The sequence below is a fragment of the Microchirus variegatus genome (genome assembly GCF_963457635.1).
Source record: "Microchirus variegatus genome assembly, chromosome: 6".
In the NCBI taxonomy this organism is placed as follows: Eukaryota; Metazoa; Chordata; class Actinopteri; order Pleuronectiformes; family Soleidae; genus Microchirus; species Microchirus variegatus.
The window spans coordinates 12,010,859-12,031,966 of NC_139807.1; positions in this window are offsets into that span (position 1 = coordinate 12,010,859).

Below are 21,108 nucleotides of genomic sequence, written 5' to 3' on the forward strand. Positions count from 1 at the left end.
TCTCTTCCGGGTTTTGTTTAATCACAGTTTGCACTGGGTCGGTGTATGGATCACTCAATCAGTCGTCATCACTTTGGTGTTTCCTTTTTTTTTTTTATATATACTTTTTTTTGCATGTAAGAGTTACATTTCACATAAAAAAAGTTGTATGATTTTAAATAACACGTCTAAGCTGTATTGCCACACGATGCCCACGACACACAATTTAATTCAGGAGCGTAAACCTTGTCATTAACGCCACAGGGAAGTAAAGTTAGACGGGCGAGAAAGTTCTTTTAGAGTTAAACCAAAAAAACTTTCATTTTTAAAAAGGGTGTTTTCATATAAAACCTGGAGCATTTTGCATTGCCTGTGTGTGTGTGTGTGTGTGTGTGTGTGAGAGAGAAGTAAGCGTATATTCAGTTGTCAAGTGTCGTCGTGTGTTTGTGCGTGTAGGTTTAAGTGTGCATGTGTGTGTGTGTTGCCATCTGTAATTACTGTACGGTACCAACCATGCTGTCATAAATGCTAGGTTTCTTAAACGCTTTGCGGTCTTTCTGCTGAGAATATAGCACACTGGAAAACTGCCCACAAACTGCTGAGACAAGTATGTGTGTCTGTTCAGTCGTGTGTGTGTGGTTGTGTGTTTTGATCGGCCCACTTCCCCCTCCCTCTGAACTACAGCGGTAGTTGCTGAATGTCTGGTCCTGTTTTTTTTGTTGTTGTTGGTATATTCAGCGGGCGTCGTCATACGTGTAGCCGTGATGTTGCGTTACAACATCTGACAGGAATCCTGAGAGCTGATGTCTGCTGCTCCATGCAATATTTCTTCCTATGCAAACAATGCTGTTGTGTGCACTGTTGTGTGCCTTGATATCCAGACAGTGTGGTGGACGTTCATCATCATCACTTTGCCACTCCCGGAAGTTCAGAAACCATTTTTTATATCAACACCACCAACTATTTACATTACATATTCCATATAATTGTGTCGCAATGTGGAAGAAATTGGCACTTGAACATAAAACAGAAATACACACGGTTATTTAATTACAACAGATTTGAAGAAGTGAAGAGAAAAGTCCTTGGTCTCATCTCATGCTGGAGCTTCTGTTCAGAATGACTCTGGAGATAATTGGGTGAAGAATTCTGCCAAAAAAACAACTTACATGACTATTGGTTTATCTGCAGTTATAATAATGTGCCTAAGGTGGATCTTTTATTTGAGAGAAAGGGACTGAAATATATCAGATATCAGAACATCACTGGAATCTTTTTTTTTTTTAATTCGAGTCATTCCTTTTGCTCCTGTTTTCTTTTTTAAGTGAATGTTTCTTTGTTCATTTTTACAGCTGATTGTTTTAATGTATTTGAATTGAGACAAGTTTGTTCTTAGACATAAATGTTCGCAGAATAATGCACATAGTCATTCTGTTTGCTACACAAATCTAATAAATGTCTTAAGTCATTAACCAGTGATTTGCATGGCTCTTTATTTAGTTTGTGACATCCTGAATGTGTCCGTATAACCTTCATGTGTTTATGTCTGTCAAGTTCTGGGATTTGGAATGATGTGACAGATTTGAAAGCTGTCAAACAGTTATAATCGTACATGTGTATGTAACGCCTTTTTAACAGATAGCAGATATTTTTTTGACATTAAATCGGAGGACAAAAAGTTTCCAGTCCAGATTTAAGAGAGACGGGGTCCTGGTGTTGCTCAAGAGTAAGGGTAAATACATGACACTTTAACTTTGGAGAGGTTTTTATTTGATTTAAAACTGCATTCATTGTTCCTGTATTTTCTGTATAGTGTTCCAACTATACTGTATGGTCATTGTAGCACTACTGAAACAACACATCTAATGGTGGCCTTAGACTTTTGTACAGGATTATATACATGTATATATGTGATGTTTATATATACTTGTGTATATATATATATCTGTGTGTGTGTATATATGTACATACATATATATATGTATGTACATATATATGTATGAGCATATATATGTATATACATATATATGTATGTATATGTACATATATGTGTATATATGTATGTATATGTCCATATATGTGTATATACGTATGTATGTATATATATATACGTACGTATGTATGTGTATATATATACATATATGTGTATATATATGTATATATACGTATGTATGTATATATATATACATATGTATATATATGTATGTATATATACATGTGTATCTATGTATATATATACACATGTATATATATGTACACACGTGTATATATATAATGCATGTATATATATATATGTGCACACATATGTGTATATGTGTGTATATATATATACACATGTATATATACGTATATATATACACACACAGAGAATATATATATATATATAAAGTTCATTTCTCTGTTCTCTCTCGTCTCCCACACTCTTTCCCTCCGTCTTGTGTAAACACACGGTGGTGAAAATATCAGAAAGCTCAGGCACTCAGTTAAACTATCATTTTTACTGCCAATAAACAGCAAAGGAATGAATAAACAGAGGAATTAGTTTTTTTTTACAGACAAATTCCTGTCCTTTTTCTCCTCCTCCAGAGTTTCCAGAGACATTTTCCAACATTGATTGCCTGTTTTGAACACGATCCTTTCAATCAGATTCCATTAAGCGGTTTGTTTTTCTCGGTGCGTAAGTGTCCAAGGACAACTGATGCCGTCCATATGCAAATGTTTTTTTTGTTTAGTTTTTTTAATCATTTGTCCCTTCTTTCAATTCTGTTTGAGCCAAAATATCCAACAGCTAAACTGAGATAACTGCACTCCAGTAATTACTCTCAGGAGCCATGGCCTCATGTTTGTTCTGACACAGAGGAATATAGTGGTTGGTGATTATTGTATAAGTAAGTGTGTGTATATATATATATAAGCTAGTAGTACTGTAATGAATTCTGTGTTTTTAAAATTTTAAAATTATGAGTATATTTACATAGCCTCTTTCTAGTCTTGATGGCCACCCTAGTTGTTTTTACACTTGACACTTTTGCCGTTCATGTTCATTCACGTTCAGCACTTTTTCTTCATCACCTGACGAGATGCTGATTCCTCCTGCAGTGGTCAGTCTGACTCTGACCGCACTGTTGTTCTGTTCTGTCTGGAAAAAAAAAAACATCTCAGAAATTCCCTGCTGTGTCATTCCACCTACCACAGATGCAAGTCTGACAAAGTCACATGAAGTTTTCCTGACCTCAGCTTTCATAAGTGAATTTATCTCTTTGAACATTTATTTTTCTTTTCACATCTGAAAAAAAAAAGGTTAACATCAGTCAAGAGCAGCCTTGTATAAAGTACCTTAAAGGGATACTAAAAGTATCTTACCAGAAAATGACTTTGGTAGAAGTTTTCGTCACTTCTTATAATATTACTGAAGTAAAAATCTGTTACATTTACTGTAATTTCCATCCATAAAATCCATTTAAAGATAGTTAAAGCAGACAAACGTTGAGCAAACAAAAGGACATGCTGCCATCTTGGATTGTGGGAGGAGCTTGTGGTGTTTAACATGCTCTCTTTGGTAGCAATGAGGAAAGTAGTGGAGTAAAAGTTGCCAGAAAAGTACATATTGGTGAATGTTCTACTTAAGTACGCTAACAAAGTATTTGTACTTAGTTACATGACAACACTGGTGACGAGTGGATGTGCAGACATTTAGTGGGGAATGAAACTTTCCAGGAACTATTCCAGGAAAGTTGAATGGAGCATTCAGTTAATGGAAAATATATCTTGTCAGAAGCGCTGTCACACAATGGTGCGATCTCATCTTACTGAACACTGAAAATAATGAGTTCTGTTTTTGGAAGTCATTACCAACCAAACGACTGGAGAATAAAGAAAGCCACTTCCCACCAGTTCTCCCGTGCACTCGCTCAGCGAAGGCCTCCTCCGCTCTCGAGTGAAACTGGGATTTCACCTCATTAAAGTGTCTGTGTTAATTTAACTAGAAAGAGGCGGCTTCCTTTTATCTTTTACGGTCGCTCTGTGGGAAATCACACACACATGCGGACCGTAGGACCGTAATGATTGTGGCTCCACAATAAAGAAGAACTGTAAATCAAAATGTGCTCCATTTCCTAGTATCCATATGTGTCGCGACGATCCTTCCTGCGTCTTTGAAAACAGAAATAGAGAGTCACTGTGCAGCATCAGATCAGATCCCAGTCAAAGTGCCCATCGCTCTTTGCCTTTCATTAGTATTTGTGCGTCCTCATTACATACTTTTAAATCTTGAAATTACATTTTAAACATGCCACAGACACATTTGAATCAGTGCTTGAATATACTTCCATGCTTTAAATTGTTTTGACAAACTACAAACATGCCATATTCAGTGGTTTTTACACCACCTTTAATGATTTGCATGGTTAAAAGAAACGGCTGAATAAAGTAGTGGGCCAGTTTCTGGAGACAAGTGCTTGAGAGTTTGGAAGTGAGGACGTGATTTGCAAGCAGAAACTGTGAGGAGGTTTGAGACTAAGAGGAGCAGATGAAAAGAAGCTGAGAGGATGTAGACTGTAGTATGTGAGGCCATGATGAAGTGATTAGCTGATGGGGAAAAACCTACTGTGGACTTTGTTCACACTGACAGCTCTGTGGGAGCAGCTGACAACAGACAACCTGTGTGTGTGTGTGTGTGTGTGTGTGTGTGTGTGTGTGTGTGTGTGTGTGTGTGTGTGTGTGTGTGTGTGTGTGTGTGTGTGTGTGTGTGTGTGTGTGTGTGTGTGCTCTTGACTCACCTTTGTTTAACTGTTGCATCCTTGGGAAAATGTGGCCTATAGGTGTGTGCTCTTTTGTGTCAAACTCTTTGTGACACCGCTGTTGGTTGTGTAAACATAACTGGTGCGGCGGCTCATGAGATCTGCAGTTGGGATGTCAAGATAATAGATTTTCATGGTACGATTATTGTCGGTGAATTAATCACAATATTACGATTCTCGCGATTATTATGTGTTAATTGATTTCACAACACTATGAATATGTAAAAATACCAAATTATGTAGCAACAAAGTAAAGCAACTAAAAAGAACAAGACTCTTAGGCAAAGGCATTTATACATCTTTATATTCTATATTTTTAAGTGACATCACATTTAACACTATTTCGTCCAAAATCTGACCATTTTTTTGAAAAACAAAAATTTTGTTCCAAAAATTGACAAAAACGCCATACTATACTATGTCGTCCAAAATCAGATTTTTTTTTTAAATGTATTTTTTTTAGACTAAAATGTGACAAAACGTCATACTATACTATGTCCTCGACCTCAATGTCATAATACACTATTACGTCGAAAATCTGACCATTTTATTGCAAAAAAAGATTTTGATCCAAAATTTGACAAAAACGTCATACTATACTATGTCGTCGACCTCAATGTCATACTACACAATTTTGTCCAAAATCTGACCATATTTTTGAAAAAAAATAATTTAATCCAAAATTTGACAAAAACGTCATACTATACTATGTCGTCCAAAATCAGATTTTTTTTTGGAAATGTAGTTTTTTAGCCTAAAATGTGACAAAACATTATACTATACTATGTCCTTGACTTCAGTGTCATAATGCACTATTTCGTCCAAAGTCTGACCATTTTTTTGCAAAAAAAATTTGGTCCAAAATTTGACAAAAACGTCATACTATACTATGTCGTCCAAAATCAGAATTTCTTTTTGAAATATTTTTTTAGCCCAAAATGTGACAAAACGTCATACTGTACTATGTCGTCGACTTCAATGTCATACTACACTATTACGTCGAAAATCTGACCATTTTTTTGCAAAAAAAAATTTGGTCCAAAATTTGACAAAAACGTCATACTATACTATGTCGTCCAAAATCTGATAATTTGAAAAAAATGAAATTTTTTGCCCAAAACGTCACAAACCGTCATACTATACTATGTCGTCGACCTCAATGTCATACTACACAATTTTGTCCAAAATCTGACCGTATTTTTGCAAAAAAAATTTAATCCAAAATTTGACAAAAACGTCATACTATACTATGTCCTCGACCTCAATGTCATAATACACAATTTCGTCCAAAGTCTGACCATATTTGTGAAAAAAAAATGTTGATCCAAAATTTGACAAAAACGCCATACTATACTATGTCCTTGACTTCAATGTCATAATGCACTAATTCGTCCAAAGTCTGACCATTTTTTTGCAAAAAAAATTTGGTCCAAAATTTGACAAAAACGTCATACTATAATCAGAATTTTTTTTTGAAATATCTTTTTAGCCCAAAATGTGACAAAACGTCATACTATACTATGTCGTCGACCTCGATGTCATACTACACTATTTCGTCCAAAATCTGACCATTTTTTTGCAAAGAAAATTTGGTCCAAAATTTGACAAAAACGTCATACTATACTATGTCGTCCAAAATCTGATAATTTGAAAAAAAAAAAAAAATTTTGCCCAAAATTTGACAAACCGTCATACTATACTATGTCGTCGACCTCAATGTCATACTACACAATTTCGTCCAAAATCTGACCATACTTTTGAAAAAAAAAGATTTGATCCAAAATTTGACAAAAACGCCATACTATACTATGTCGTCCAAAATCAGAATTTTTTTTTGGAAATGTATTTATTTTAGACTAAAATGTGACAAAACTTCATACTATACTATGTCGTCGACCTCAATGTCATAAAACATTATTTCGTCCAAAATCTGAAAAAAAAAATTTGATCCAAAATTTGACAAAAACGCCATACTATACTATATCGTCCAAAATCAGAATTTTATTTGGAAATGTATTTTTTTAGCTTAAAATGTGCCCAAAACGTGACAAACCGTCATACTATACTATGTCGTCGACCTCAATGTCATACTACACAATTTTGTCCAAAATCTGACCGTATTTTTGCAAAAAAAATTTAATCCAAAATTTGACAAAAACGTCATACTATACTATGTCCTCGACCTCAATGTCATAATACACAATTTCGTCCAAAGTCTGACCATATTTGTGAAAAAAAAATGTTGATCCAAAATTTGACAAAAACGCCATACTATACTATGTCCTTGACTTCAATGTCATAATGCACTAATTCGTCCAAAGTCTGACCATTTTTTTGCAAAAAAATTTGGTCCAAAATTTGACAAAAACGTCATACTATAATCAGAATTTTTTTTTGAAATATCTTTTTAGCCCAAAATGTGACAAAACGTCATACTATACTATGTCGTCGACCTCGATGTCATACTACACTATTTCGTCCAAAATCTGACCATTTTTTTGCAAAAAAAATTTGGTCCAAAATTTGACAAAAACGTCATACTATACTATGTCGTCCAAAATCTGATAATTTGAAAAAAAAAAAAAATTTTTGCCCAAAATTTGACAAACCGTCATACTATACTATGTCGTCGACCTCAATGTCATACTACACAATTTCGTCCAAAATCTGACCATACTTTTGAAAAAAAAAGATTTGATCCAAAATTTGACAAAAACGCCATACTATACTATGTCGTCCAAAATCAGAATTTTTTTTTGGAAATGTATTTATTTTAGACTAAAATGTGACAAAACTTCATACTATACTATGTCGTCGACCTCAATGTCATAAAACATTATTTCGTCCAAAATCTGAAAAAAAAAATTTGATCCAAAATTTGACAAAAACGCCATACTATACTATATCGTCCAAAATCAGAATTTTATTTGGAAATGTATTTTTTTAGCTTAAAATGTGCCAAAACGTCATACTATACTATGTCCTCGACCTCAATGTCATACTACACTATTTCGTCCAAAGTCTGACCACTTTTTTGAAAAAAAAGATTTTGGTCCAAAATTTGACAAAAACATCATACTATACTATGTCGTCCAAAATCAGAATTTCTTTTTGAAATATTTTTTTAGCCCAAAATGTGACAAAACGTCATACTATACTATGTCGTCGACATCAATGTCATACTACACAATTTTGTCCAAAATCTGACCATATTTTTGAAAAAAAAAATTTGATCCAAAATTTGACAAAAACGTCATACTATACTATGTCCTCGACCTCAATGTCACAATACACTATTTCGTCCAAAGTCTGACCATATTTGTGAAAAAAAAATGTTGATCCAAAATTTGACAAAAACGCCATACTATACTATGTCGTCCAAAATCAGAATTTTTTTTGGAAATGTGTTTTTTAGCCTAAAATGTGCCAAAACGTCATACTATACTATGTCCTCGACCTCAATGTCATAATACACTATTTCGTCCAAAGTCTGACAATTTTTTTGCAAAAAAAATTTGGTCCAAAATCTGACAAAAAGTCATACTATACTATGTCGTCGAAAATCTGATAATTTGAAAAAAATAATAATTTTTGCCCAAAATTTGACAAACCGTCATACTATACTATGTCGTCGACCTCAATGTCATATTTACACAATTTCGTCCAAAATCTGACCATACTTTTGAAAAAAAAGATTTGATCCAAAATTTGACAAAAACGCCATACTATACTATGTCGTCCAAAATCAGAATTTTTTTTTGAAATGTATTTTTTTTAGACTAAAATTTGACAAAACTTCATACTATACCATGTCGTCGACCTCAATGTCATAAAACATTATTTCGTCCAAAATCTGAAAAAAAAATTTGATCCAAAATTTGACAAAAACGCCATACTATACTATGTCGTCCAAAATCAGAACTTTTTTTTTTTATGTTTTTTTTTTAAACTAAAATGTGACAAAACGTCATACTATACTATGTCGTCCAAAATCTGATAATTTGAAAAAAATAATAATTTTAGCCCAAAATTTGACAAACCGTCATACTATACTATGTCGTCGAACTCAATGTCATACTACACAATTTCGTCCAAAATCTGACCTTACTTTTGAAAAAAAAAATTTGATCCAAAATTTGACAAAAAACTCCATACTATAATGTCGTCCAAAATCAGAATTTTTTTTGGAAATGTGTTTTTTTAGCCCAAAATGTGACAAAACGTCATACTATACTATGTCGTCGACCTCAATGTCATACTACACTATTATGTCGAAAATCTGACCATTTTTTTGCAAAAAAAATTTGGTCCAAAATTTGACAAAAACGTCATACTATACTATGTCGTCCAAAATCTGATAATTTGAAAAAAATGAAATGTTTTGCCCAAAATGTGACAAACCGTCATACTATACTATGTCGTCGACCTCAATGTCATACTACACAATTTTGTCCAAAATCTGACCATATTTTTGAAAAAAATAATTTAATCCAAAATTTGACAAAAACGTCATACTATACTATGTCCTCGACCTCAATGTCATAATACACTATTTCGTCCAAAGTCTGACCATATTTGTGAAAAAAAAATGTTGATCCAAAATTTGACAAAAACGCCATACTATACTATGTCGTCCAAAATCAGAATTTTTTTTGGAAATGTGTTTTTTAGCCTAAAATGTGCCAAAACGTCATACTATACTATGTCCTCGACCTCAATGTCATAATACACTATTTCGTCCAAAGTCTGACAATTTTTTTGCAAAAAAAATTTGGTCCAAAATCTGACAAAAAGTCATACTATACTATGTCGTCCAAAATCTGATAATTTGAAAAAAATAATAATTTTTGCCCAAAATTTGACAAACCGTCATACTATACTATGTCGTCGACCTCAATGTCATATTTACACAATTTCGTCCAAAATCTGACCATACTTTTGAAAAAAAAGATTTGATCCAAAATTTGACAAAAACGCCATACTATACTATGTCGTCCAAAATCAGAATTTTTTTTTGAAATGTATTTTTTTTAGACTAAAATTTGACAAAACTTCATACTATACCATGTCGTCGACCTCAATGTCATAAAACATTATTTCGTCCAAAATCTGAAAAAAAAATTTGATCCAAAATTTGACAAAAACGCCATACTATACTATGTCGTCCAAAATCAGAACTTTTTTCTTTTATGTTTTTTTTTTAAACTAAAATGTGACAAAACGTCATACTATACTATGTCCTCGACCTCAATGTCATAATACACTATTTCGTCCAAAGTCTGACCATATTTGTGAAAAAAAAATTTGATCCAAAATTTGACAAAAACGCCATACTATACTATGTCGTCCAAAATCAGAATTTTTTTTGGGAAATGTGTTTTTTTAGCCTAAAATGTGCCAAAACGTCATACTATACCATGTCGTCGACCTCGATGTCATACTACACTATTTCGTCCAAAATCTGACCATTTTTTTGCAAAAAAAAAATTGGTCCAAAATTTGACAAAAACGTCATACTATACTATGTCGTCCAAAATCTGATAATTTGAAAAAAATAATAATTTTGATCCAAAATTTGGCAAACCGTCATACTATACTATGTCGTCGACCTCAATGTCATACTACACAATTTCGTCCAAAATCTGACCATACTTTTGAAAAAAAAAATTTGATCCAAAATTTGACAAAAACGCCATACTATACTATGTCGTCCAAAATCAGAATTTTTTTTGGGAAATGTGTTTTTTTAGCCTAAAATGTGCCAAAACGTCATACTATACCATGTCCTCGACCTCAATGTCATAATGCACTATTTTGTCCAAAGTCTGACCTTTTTTTTGATTTTTTATTTTCTAGCCCAAAATGTGACAAAACTTTTTGACTGATTTCCCTTATATAAATCAAATCAAATGTTTATATTTTTAATACTGTATGCTAATAATCAAAAATGTTGCTGTCACAGTACATGGATGTTATATTTTATTGTCTAAGAAAATAATGACAACATGAAGTACTTTTATGATCATTAAAAACAATTCCATTGAATATTAACCATGTTTTTGGATTTGGATTTAATAAATTAAATAAAAATGAAAAGGACATCGGACAAGTGAATGCCTGTACATTGCGTTCCACTGAAAGCCGAATACGTGTTGTTCGCAATTAAATGCAAATGACACGCTAACATTTAACTTCCTCCCGATTCATTGTAACGTTAGTTAAACATTCACCTAATTTAACCCAGTTATTGTGCGTTTACCTTTACTCTGGCGTACAGAGAGGGGTGGTTATAGATGGTGAAACATATGGACAATTAAAACCTATTTAGCAGCATTCAGCCGTACGTCATATTTCCAAGATTTGAATAGCTAATTGTCTATTGGAGAATAGCTATATGTTTTTAATTTTGTTTGAGATAAAGAATTGAGATATAATTTGTGGCCAACAAGAGAGATTTTGTTGTGTTTTATTCTATTGAATAGATCTGAAATGTAACATTTCAGCTGTATGCCAACATCATCAGGTCAACTTGTTGCCACAACCTGCAAAACAAATAAGCTCAACTTTATGTTCAGAGCAAATATGTACATGCTAACATGTGAAACTGTGAAGGTAAAACATAGTTAAACCTGCCAAACACCATGTCATCATGTTTGATATGTTAGCATGTGTAAAATAGTGTGGCATTAATTGATATTCAAAATGATCAATACCTTCACGGTGATGGCATTGTCATCAGATTTCACTTGTGTACACGTTTCCTTCTGAATGTTGCAGATGCACACTAGTTGATTTAGACATATTTTGATTCAGGGAAAATTAGAAGAGTTAGTGTTTATGCTAAAAAAAACAACAACAAGAACATTTAGGTTTGGTTTACTTGCAGGAAGATGTATTTATTAGGTAACAAAAGTCTCTCTCTCTGTGTGTGTCCTTATATGCATGAAGGGGGTCTGCTGGAAAAAAGAGGTCTGAACAAAGAAAAGGGGGCAGTATAATTGGCTTCAGCGCTGCCAGACGACACAATGACATGGCTATTGATAGTGGAATGATTTCCCCCGAGCAGTGGACCAATGGAGGAGCAGGAGGCTGTGTTTCAGAGCCTCCTATTGGCCAGCTGAGGGAGGCTGTCGGTCTCCAGGTAGCAAAGTGAACCTTGGAGCATTTCTGTCACCCCTCCACCGCCTGGCAGAGGAGGAGGAGGAGGAGGAGGAAGGCGTGTGGAGATGTGACCTCAGCTGTGGAGAAAAAGGAAACAATGAATGCACAGAACATGTTATCTTTACTTTACTTACTCTCTTTTCCCCGCTTTCCTTCTGTTCCTGTGTCTATTTCCTGAGCGCTCTGATATTCGTTATGTGTGAATGTGCATTTCTCTGGCTGCTGTCAGGTTTCCCACTGCCAGCCAGAGCTCTAAAATAAGTGTTTCATTTGTCTCAAACTTGGCTGTACACTCTCTGCAGCTACGCTCTTTTTTTTTCTCCCCGTCTCAGTTTCTGAGAACTTTGGATTAAAGCGTCACCTCATTTGTTTCGTTTGGCAGTTTCTCAACTTTCCTGCTGGTTAAAGAGAGAAATACACTCCACTGTGGCATTTAAACTCCACAGAAAACAGTGCTTGAGTGACTGCTGATGAATGCCACAAAAAGCCAGTCAGTGTACGACTGTGCATGTGCATGCGAGTATGAGTGTGTGGGACTCGAATTAAACAAACAACACACAAGACGGAGCTGGCGTGCAAACGTGTCTGCCTGCATTGGTGGTCATATCTTAATGATATGAGCTTGATCGAATTACTCGGCTTCATGTACAACATTCTCCATGTGACACACAATTAGTGGACGATTAACATGGGCCAGTGAGTGTCAACCGATTGGCTGTGCCATCACACCACTGAATGACATCTCCATCGTCACAGCGTTGCTCGTCTTCACCCTGATGCACCGTGATGCACACATGAAACAACTCTGTGTGACTCTTTAAAAAAAAAGGTCTGTGTCCACTGTAACTGTCCCTTTTTTCCTCGACATTCCTCTCCTTCTTTTCATCAGGTGTGGCAATTTATCTTCTTCTTGACAGGGTTATAAAGACAAACTTCTGCAGTCAATGCTATGAAGAAACATTAGATACAACATGTTTTTATGTCCCAATTTTTGGATCCACCTTTTATTTACTACTAAGTCATTCAACACAAAAATCCTTCCACGACTTACATTTATAACTTATAATTTCTGTGCATTTTCAACTGCTAACACACGTAATAAGGTCGTGGCACATGTTGGTCGATCACCATCTCTCTGAAGAGGAATTCTCCCCAAACATTAGCAAAGTGGAGAGAGATGAGGGTCTGTCTTCTCCTGCAGACTGAGCTTGATGCTGATGCAAACAGAATATCAATAAGCACCAGGGGTTTCACAGTCAAACGCAGCTTTGTTTGTGGGCTTTATCTTTGGTCCTTAACGTGCTGGGATAAATTCTTGTGGGGTTTGTGAAACCCAAGATTATGTCTTTTTAGACACCGACAAAAATAGCTGTATATCTTAACCTCAAGATATACCTCGGCACTTTAGGGAAGTGTGCTGTGGTTGTGTAGTTGTTATGACAGAGATGTGAGGAGGTTTGAAATGATGCTGGTGTCCAAGTGAAACCCCTGAGGCTGTTGCGTCTGTCTGGACAAGTCAGGCCCTCATCACAAGTCACTGACCCGAATGATGAAATCCTCTTTTTTTTTTACTACAGTATACATTCAAGTGTCTTATTCCTGTTCTTTAAGTTGTGAGCGATTACATGTTTTTACATGTTATTGTGGAAGGCGGTGTGTGTGTGTGTCCACATGTGACCCTCCCTCCTGCCCCCTATCTGTCTTTACACATCGATGGAGGTTGATGAGCTGTCCGTCTATTGACCTACATGGCTGACACTGCAGCAGACAGATTTCCTCAGAGGGCAGTAAACTTCTGGGTGCACCATATATGTGTGTGTGTGTGTATGTGTGCGTGTGTCCTATAAAGAGAATTAGAGGTTGAGCACAGGATGAAGATACAGCTACTGTGACATTAAGAGGTTGTTCCGAGCAGATTCTAACACAGACAGAAACGTATATCACTGGAAGGCTAGCATGTCTGTTCCAATCAAAGTCTGAGAGGTTAATTGGAAAAGAAAAAGCAATTAACGCAGGAAATGAACAAAACACCGGCGCAGCATCTCTGGTTTTATGACTCGTTTTGAAGAACAAAAAAAGATAAGCTTGGACATAAATTTAAAAAAAAGGGAAAATGGTGGATGTGACGGTGAATAATCTACAAAGGCTGTAAAAATAATTCCAGATACACAAACTCATTTACACAGAAATCTCAATTTTTCTCCTGGTTGTGATTGTAAATGACTGAGGGCACAGAAAGACTCACACTTCCAAATACTCCACCATGACATATCAGAAGCGATGACATCACTCCTTTGCATTGTAACCATGGTTACACTCAACCTCCTGCTGGTAAAAATCAGCACCCATACCAGACTCCTCTTGATGTTTTCCCCCATCCTGTCGTGTCTGCTTTCTTCACCTCTCTCTTTCCTACTCTTTTTCCCTCCTTCTCTATTCCTTCATTCTGGATTAAATGCATTTTCGGTCACAGCTTTCAAGGTTTTCTGCACCGCATTATGAGAGGAACAGACAAGAACTGCTGCAGAGATAGAGATGACCCACATAGACAAAGACGACACAGATGTGCATGTAAAGCTGCAGCTGCATCAGGGTGTAATAACCACTGTGCACGATGCTCCGTCATGCATATAAAACAATGATGGCGGCAGAGAGGTGTTGAGAAGAAAAGATCGGGCCAGTAAACGAAGAGTGAAGTGAGAATGGTGGACTCCATGAGTCACGGCTCTACACTGACAACATAAATGATGATATTAAATCCTATAGCCCAGCAACATTCCTCTGCTCAGATAAAGTGATCCAGTGTCATGTCCTGCTTTACAGTCTCTTTTAGTAGGCAGGAAAACATAGTTGATGTGTGTGTGTGTGTGTGGTAAAAGAGGAGTATTATGAAGCCATTGTGTAGCCGTGTTACAGTAAGCAGCTTATAGTCTCTTGGCTTCTTATGGGGGGGGGGGTGGAAGGAAAGAGGACAAAGAGGCGACAGAGAGGAGACCAGGAGGATAGAGAGAGCTGTGACTTCATGGTGTCATCCCATTGAAATATCCTTTTGTCTTTTGTTCAGTGCACAATCGCCAAACATCTGTCTCTTTTTCCTTCGGTCTTGATTGTCTCTAAATAACAGAGTATGTGTAGTTTCTCCTCTTTCCCTCGCCTCATCTCCTGGTGGTCTACTCCCTGTGATGCTGACAAGTCTCCCCTCTTTTGCACGTACTGCCAGGGAGGTGATCACCAAACACCACCACCACCGCCATTCCCCTTCCCCCCAAATGACTCAAGAGAAGGCAGAGGAGGGGCTGGATGGCGGAGGTTGCCATGGAAACTGCGAGTCTGTTGCCAGCCGACATCATAGGTTGTCGCAATGTAGAGCATGTCACATGAATATTTGAGCTTCATGGACACAGGCAAACAAATGACACACACACACACACATTGCTCTCTGCACCTGGACCACATCCTCAGACGGAAACACAGAGCGGTCAGACTGAAGTAGGACAGCAGAGGAAGGGATGGATGGATGGATGGATGGATGGATGGATGGAAGGAAGGCAGGTGGGTTCATAAAGGGAGAGACAGACGTCCATTTTATCTAGGGCAGCGTGTGCCTGGTTATCTGGGTTAGCAAAAAGGGAGACCAGGATATGGATGTAGGGATAATAATAGAAAAGAAATGAGAGCAGCGAAATGAAAAACACTGACGTAGTAAATGTGTTTGTGTGGCGGTAGAAAAGAAATGCAGCAATGAAAGGAGGAGGGGGGGGCAAAGAGAAGGAGAGATGTGGAGTCTGTGACGTATGATGAGAGCAGTAAATTAGGGCACTGGCACATATTTACAAATGAGACTGTGAGGCTAATTGTGAAGTTGATATGTGCAGAGTCTGACTGCAGAGTCACATGGTTTGTGTCCTCGTCGCCATCTTTTTTTGATTATTCTTTAACTCTCCAAATAAGTATCATTATAAAAAGATTGTAGAACAAGTCTCATGAAGCAGTATCAAGATAATTAACATTGTTGATTCACGTCATCCCAACATGATCTGAACAAATGCATGTAACCTCTCTGCATATCATGTAGTTTCTACATACAGTTATGCTCAACTTCAGAACATGAGATAATTGTGTTAAATACACAAAGATGCTTACACAAATCCAAGCGATGGGCAGCCTACTTTTTCCAGTGCATGTGCATTTTGCCCCTTCAACTGTCACTGCTATGTCTTTTCCTTCACTCAAAGCCTTTTACACATTTTATTTAAAACACACCAAAGCAGATATTTACAGAAACCATCTCAACTATCACATTTGATCTCTTCTTTACTTAAGAACATGGAACAAAATTAATATTTGAACCCAATCTGTAAGTGAGGCCCCCCCCACCATATTGTTATTTTTTCATGTTTGCTCAAAGTTCTCCTCTGTGCAAGTTGAGATGTTATCTGTAAATATCTGTTTTAATGCATTTTAAATAAAATGTGTAAAATGCTTTATGTGATTCCTTCAACTAACAGTGGTTAAGTAATGCTTATTTACCACTGTTACATGTTTCCTAAGGGATACAGATTTACACTACAATAAGAGTCCAAAAAGCATTCAGTAATGGTTAATTAATACTTATGAGGCACTTCTTATGGGTTAGTATCTGGTTACTAATGTTAATACAGTATGTGGTGAGAAGGTAGGGAACTGGTATTACCAAAAAAAAAGTTAAGCTCTACAACACCACCCTGAGAATTTCACCCAGGGAATTACTCTCAGACACAAGGCAGTGGCACACTGGTTTGTGGTTACTGAGAGGGCATGAGACGTGGTTCCAAGTAAAAAATACACCTTTTATTAAAATATTAAACAGTATTTAAGTATTAATAAAACTCATTAAAACAAACAAAAAATGAAGAAAAAAAACCTAATCAGGGCTGAGGCCAAAGTGGATGGTCAAAGGCTAGTGCAGGGGAGGGATCCACCGTTAGACGCTCTCTCAGTGAAGAAAACCCACACCAGGGACAAAGCAAGACAAGACCGGAGGATGTTATCACCAGGTCACCAGCACCACCAGCCTACAGCAACTGAAAAGGGAGGAGAACAACAAATTAGTGGCTTTGAACACACTCAAAAAAAGAAAACTCAGAGCCTATAGGGATGGGCAGGTCACAGGCTTAAACTACCAATATATCAATTAATAACTGCCCAATATAACAAAAGAGTAAGTTGTAAAAAAACTAAATTACCTAATTTACAAAACAAATCCCTGAATTAACAAAATAGAAACATAAGCAAAATCCAGGTTCAACCCAAACATGGCAGCAGCTGCACAATGAGGTGGTTACAGTAACAACTAATCACGAAAAACATTAGCATATTAGCATACACTATAATTATGACAACATACCTACATAACCTTTTTAGTAGCAACCGACACTCATAAGGGGAAAAGGAGCTCCAGACAGCCGCCAGCATTTACCTGTGACCACACTAGCTAAATGACCTGTAACTAGCATTAGCCACCTAGCAGCACCAACCATAACACACACAGAGAGAGATGACGCTAACCACCGCCAAAACAACCACAGCAGCGCACACAGTGAGCACGGAGCAGCACACAACCAGTCGAACTACAACACAACACAAATGCCTTGAGCAAAATGACCAAACGAAACGGGCAGCGAGGTGAAACAGCGAGCGGACATACCTGTCGGGAACGCGACCTCTGACCCGGAAGTGACACAGGTGACGATGGGAGCGCAGAGGAAGAACCAGTGCTGTGGGCGGATCACTGCTTTTATACCGGCTGATTAGCGCCGCTGGTGAAGAACGGAAACCATAACAACCAATGTAAACAAAAAGACATAACGCTCATACTGCTACAGTCACATAAGGTAAAGTAGCATACACAGCCCAGCATTAGTAAATGATTAATTAAGACCTAAATTAATTGTTTATTAATGCTCATCCAGGTAACATGTACACCACATAGTGACTGATTAGTAGATGCATTAGTCAGCTGTTACTTATGCTTATTCACTCTAAATAAACATAATTAGTAAATGATTACTAGAGACATTATTAACGGCATATAATGTGTTAATTCATGCTGAGTCATGCATATGTAATGATAACTAATTACAAAATCAAACTTTTATTAATGCTTAATCATCTATTAACTACATTTTTAGTGGTAAACATTAATTCACTTCTTATTAATTCATTAACTAATATGTTAAGTAATGCTAAGCAATACATAATAATAATTTTTAATATATTATTAAACAGTTAATGAATGCTTAATAATGTACTAAATAACATTAATTAAGGGACCATTATTGCAAAGTGTTACAGTTAACAGTTGTATTTTATGATGTTTTGACATTTAAGGAATAATAGAGTTTCACCATTATCCTGTGTAACCCATGTTTGATCATCTGATCAAGATTTAATAATCTTTCATTTGTCTGTTTTCCTGAACCAAACAGCGAGCTGAATTTGTAATAACTTAGTATAAATATGGTTGTTTTCTCTCAGAGTTTGCATTCCAGCCTCCAATATCAGCAGTATGTGTGTGTGTGAATGTGTGTTGAACGGAGAACAGAACGAGGGAGTGGGGGCAGAAAAGAGCTTTGTACGCTTATTAGCCTGAAATATCCACGCAGCAGCTGCACCAGTTCCGCGGCAACACCTGTCGCCATGGTGCTGAGTTGCCGACATGCCTCTGTGTCAGTGTCTGCAAGAGTGAAGGGTTGCACACAGACACGGTTTGTCAGTCGTCTGAGAACACACACATACAGAGACACACACACTTGTCTGTCAAAAAAACCAGAAATAAAGTACAAAAGATATTTGATTTATTGGATTATTTGCTGCATTGCATTTATTTTTCATGTTTTCCTCTTTTTTTCCCTCCTCCTGACTCCATTCCCTTCTCCCCTCTCTCAAATGGGGAATTTTATGTTTCCATGACAACCCCAGCTTTGGATGAAATGAATTAAATGCTCTGTTGTTTGCTGGGGGTGTGGCAGCTGTATGTGTATGAGTGCTGTATGTCGGGGGTGAGGGGGGTGTTAGTGGGGTTTAAGGCTTATGAAGAGAGATTGGGTTTATGTTTTTTTTTTCATGTGTCTGGAGGGAGTTAGGGAGGGGTTAGATGATGCCCCCAAAACCACACCGCACCAGATGGAAGCGTTTGATCCCTTAAAACCACACACTGTTAACCAAACACATTGTTAAGCGAGTAGAAAACAATACAGGAAAGTAACTTAGTAAAGTAACACCCTCTCTAATTCTGTGGCAAAATCACAACAAAGCAATTCATCCCGTTTCTTAGTTGCCCTCACTATCCCTCAGTCTGTCTCCTTCATTCTTGTCTCTCCCTCCAGTCTGATTTCCATCCTCACAGCTGAGACAACAGGCGAAAGAGCTCTTGGCAAAGAAGATGGAGACGGAGAGAGAGAAAGAGAGAAATATAAAGGAAAAAAAAGGGAATTTGCTGCCTTTAAAAGGGAGCATTGTGTTCTTCTTCCACGTTGCTACAGCTCCATCGCTGTGATTTAGTCGACCCAGCAGCCAGCACATTACTGTGTCTCTTTAAATCAGGGTCGTGTTAGCCTTAGCAACGATCAGGCTCCAATGCTCCTGCCTCTTCTTTGAGCCAAAGACCACGGCTCTCCCTCCTAACACTGTCTGATGAGCACATTCCTTTTTAGCCTGCGAAATGTGGGCTTTTTAGATTCAAGAAAAATTAACACGAACGTGTGTTTTACAACGTGTAGACGCAAGACAGTTTGTGAGCGTGCACCACTGTCAGGGTTTATTTTTGGAGCCGTGCATGTGAGCAGACAGTCAAGTCTCCTTCTTCTCTCTCTCGAGCTTGTTAAGATTTTATTACAAACATCCATCCAAATGTGTCAGTCCGTCTTTTTCTGCACCGCATTAGAGGAAATCGCATCAACTCGCTCCTGCCTGTTTCTGGGTCTCTGAAACTTTCAGAAATAATCTGCGTTAAATGTGTCACTTGGATTGAGACCACGTCTAAGTTCACGACAGGGTTGTGAGGTGTTATTCCCCCGCTTATATCCAGATTAAGCTGCTGCTTATCCCTCAGTTTGCATGTCCACAGAGCAGAGCTCTGTCCTCCAACATGTGGTGACCTAACACACAGCAGAGGCAGCTGCAGGATGGGAGGAAGGAGGGAGGGGGGAGTAGGAAGAAGAGAGGAAGTCAGTGAAGGAGGATGAGGGGGAGGGTCGTTTCCCTTTACTAAACTACTGAGAGGAGGGGAAAAAAGGCGCGGAAACTCACTTCCTGTCGCGCCACAAGCAGCCGGTGACGTCATGTCCTGCTATTTCCACACATGGATCAGAGGTGATCCTCCTCTGCCTGAAACAAGATCCTTGTTTCCGCTTGCTGGGAAATCCTGGCAGCTCTGGCGCTGAGGGGAGAGGAGAGGAGAGGAGAGGCAGCACTGCTTTCTTTGATACTGCTTTTAGTCAAATTATGATGCAGTTGATTTACGAGGTTTCAGAAAATCTGTGTTGTGAATGTGACTGACTGATCATGAGGGTCTCTATAGGTTTCCACGGTCAGTGAAGTTGACCTACATTTGTAGCCATCCATTAAATCCTTTAATCTGACAGAGCATATATTTGGTCTCCTCATCAGCCAGGTCTTCTTTTTGTGTGTATACCAGCTTCTTCTACGGTCATTTCCAGGTCAAAGTGTGTGCTGTGGACTGTGGAGCGTGTGCTGAGTGACCAAGCTAGTTTGAGTTTGACTGGTCGTGCACATGCAATAGTAATTTGACTCCCAATTGCATTATCTGGGTGTGCTAGTCCCACTTTGAGATTCAATTTAGAACAATATCAGTCAGACTGACATGTTTACATGTCATTTAAAAGTGTGATTTTCGTAAGACTGACACAATAATTAGTTTTTTCTAACGTTATGTAAGTGTGCTGTCATACGTCTGGATGAGTGTACATGTACGTTTGACTCATTCAGGATGTGATGATGGTTGTGACTCTGTCTTTTGTCCAGGTTGTTTGACTCATGTTATTCTGCACACACTCAGTCTATTGTCAATTTCCAGTCTGCTACTGCTTCCTGTCATTGGTCAGCCACACTATATATCACTGGTTTGAGGTCTTTTGCCTGTGTATGACTGTGTCACTCTATTATGTAT